Source organism: Dreissena polymorpha, chromosome 9 (assembly GCF_020536995.1).
Source record: "Dreissena polymorpha isolate Duluth1 chromosome 9, UMN_Dpol_1.0, whole genome shotgun sequence".
In the NCBI taxonomy this organism is placed as follows: Eukaryota; Metazoa; Mollusca; class Bivalvia; order Myida; family Dreissenidae; genus Dreissena; species Dreissena polymorpha.
Genome location: NC_068363.1, coordinates 80,440,555 through 80,443,294, shown reverse-complemented (window position 1 = coordinate 80,443,294; position 2,740 = coordinate 80,440,555). Strand labels below are relative to the sequence as shown.

General features: G+C 33.0%; 1 long non-coding RNA gene across 1 annotated transcript; it reads left to right on the top strand.

Moving 5' to 3' along the window:
- The first annotated feature begins 1,467 nt into the window (after positions 1-1,467).
- LOC127844245 (uncharacterized) lies at positions 1,468-2,740 on the top strand. Its single transcript, XR_008032641.1, has 3 exons — positions 1,468-1,772; positions 2,234-2,314; positions 2,681-2,740. It is a non-coding gene; the product is annotated as an uncharacterized LOC127844245 (long non-coding RNA).

Sequence of the window (2,740 nt, the reverse complement as noted above, 5' to 3'; positions counted from 1 at the left end):
CATTGGTGAGTGCTTTTTCATTTTCGTGCCGAGCATGATAAACCTGATCTATAATCAACACTAATCTATTATTCTATTTATCCCACTTTTTATTCAGTAAACCTTTTTATTTAAACAAAATAAGTTTTCACGAGTGTTTTTCGTACTTTGATAATGACTGTAGGTCAGTGTATTACTCCGCGTTCCAAAAATAACCGCTGATCAAATAATCATTTTTTAAGCATTTTTTAAAATCTCGTTCTGTGACAAAGAGTCGTGCGTAATTAATTACAATTTAATTCATATTGAATTGCAAATCAAAAACGTTTTATAACATCAATATACAGTAGTATGATAAATCGAACAAAAACACATATTTTTCTTCCTTTTTTATCAACGTCTCGGCTTACGCCTTGATCAGGATAACACAAATAATAACATAAAGCGGATGTTACGTCATTTATTTTAAAACATCAATATAACATTTACTTGTTAAATACAAGGAACTACATTTGTTTACATCGTAGCCTAACACCACACACAATTCACTTTCGATATCAAACTGGATGGTGCATCAGGGCCAACAGTTAGTACTGGGGCTGGTTTCATTCTCAATTGTCAATTCAATCTCATTGGTAAACATATCAGATGGATCAAACCCATATTGTTCCCGTAACTGACTTAGTGTTAATTCCATTGTTTCAGTTGCTTGTTGCTCATTTTCATCATTTAATTCATCCCAAATTAATGAGAAATTGTTTCTGTTAAATTCGTCAGACATCTTAAGGTGTTTTCAGAAAAATACGGTCGTGTCTATTGTGGATACAAAATAAATTGTGACAACAGATCCAACCGGATCCAACCTAACCCTTTACGGCAAACCTTAGTTGTATCCAACATTACAAAAAATTGGTTCCATTCTAGACTCTACGGAAAAATACAGGTGACAAAGTGTGTGGGAAAACAGTAGTCCCTATTCGACACGTGCCGTTGTTTAGAGCAGACATTTAATCAACGGGGCTTTAATCAACCGCATTCGCTGTAAAAGTGGGATAAACATTTGTCCATTACTTCCTGTTAAAATTTAAATTTAATTAATATGTTTTTGTGGTCTGTCTGTTAACATCTAAACGTAATTACAAAATATTTACCGCGAAACATGTTTTGCAAAGGGTTATGTTGATGCAAAACGAATTTCTGCATTGTACATGACGAAAGAAAACATAATTGTTTCAAGAGCATTTTATCAAATTATTAACAAACTTTGTTGTTCTGATTTCCGTACAATAGAACCACTTGTGCTAGCAATCACGAAATAACATTGTGCGCTCATGCAATTGAAACGTGTAGTTTTTCTCAGAGGTACAAGTCGCGATCTGTCACAATAGTAAACGTTATCGTACGTCGACGTCTCCGCTTACGTTACGTAAAAAGCAAGCGACGTGAACGCACTGGTACAAATTAAAAAATGAAGGATGTAGAATTACTACGAATTTAAAAGCGCGCCTGAAGTTAAACAACATGTTGTCGTGATTTGGAAAGAGTGGTTAATATGTGAGTTGACGTTTGTTAAACAAGGAGGCTGTGGCTTTTCTTAGAATATTTGACGCGATGCTGGTATTTGTTTAATACTTGTTTTGAAACTGAATATCATCTTTGGATTATCAAGTGAAAACAGGATGCAACTCCCGATTGCCAATTGGGCAACGGTTTTCTTCGCAACGCTTTTGCGTAGTATAAAACGTAACATCAATCTAGTTCTACTCCATACCGACGAATCGACAGATACACAGGTAGGCTGTTTTTGATTGAAATGAAACATTTTATCGATAGCCGCATATAATCGACTTGTTCAAAATGTAGATCAATTGTTTATTCTTTAATAATGTTCGTGATATGGTTTATAGTAATAATTTTATGTCTACCGTTTCAACAATCTAATTATTTTGTTTATACAAATGTATTAAGCATGTCTTTTATAGTAGATTAATCCACACGAATGTAATGCAATATTAAATGTTTTCCATGTAACAATATACTAATGATATATGTGCATCAATTCTTTATTAATATTGTAACTCGTTAGTATTTAATGTTTAACATTTTCTATTCCGATCGTTGAATCTTTTACTGCGAACCCGGTAATATGCACTGTTTTTGTTAATAATTTTGAAATAAAACTTCATAAATATGTATATTTTGTGTTTTAAACACGTTAAATTGATCTCATCTCATAAGTTTGTTATCCTTACAGATATCAAGATGAAGCATACAACACTTCTGACATTATTTCTTTTGGTGACAATGGCTGCCGCCTTACCATTAGATCTATCAGGTAAATAACACGTTCCATTGTTGTTGTTCTTTTTAAGATCTTTTCATGATTTGGGTCGGGTTTGTAACTACCCCGACCACAATTATTTGTGTAAATTAAAAAAAAAACTGACATTTTAATAAAAGTTCATATTGCAATTAATTAGTTTTCAGCAAATAATTTTGATTCGAATACACGTAATGAACAATCTCAAAACCTTGTTTTTTAAATAGTAATACAGTAATTAAAAAGAAGTTTAGGGTGTTTTAATGTATTATTATTTCTTTAAAGTGAAACGTTTTACTCAATGTTGTGCTATACTTGTTATGTCAATGATCTATAAATCAAACGTTATTGGACAAAAAGTACATGGAAAACATATTCCAGACGGCAGTAGCGACGGTCGTGCCATCGATTTACTTTGGGGCGGCGGCGGTGGTGGCGGCG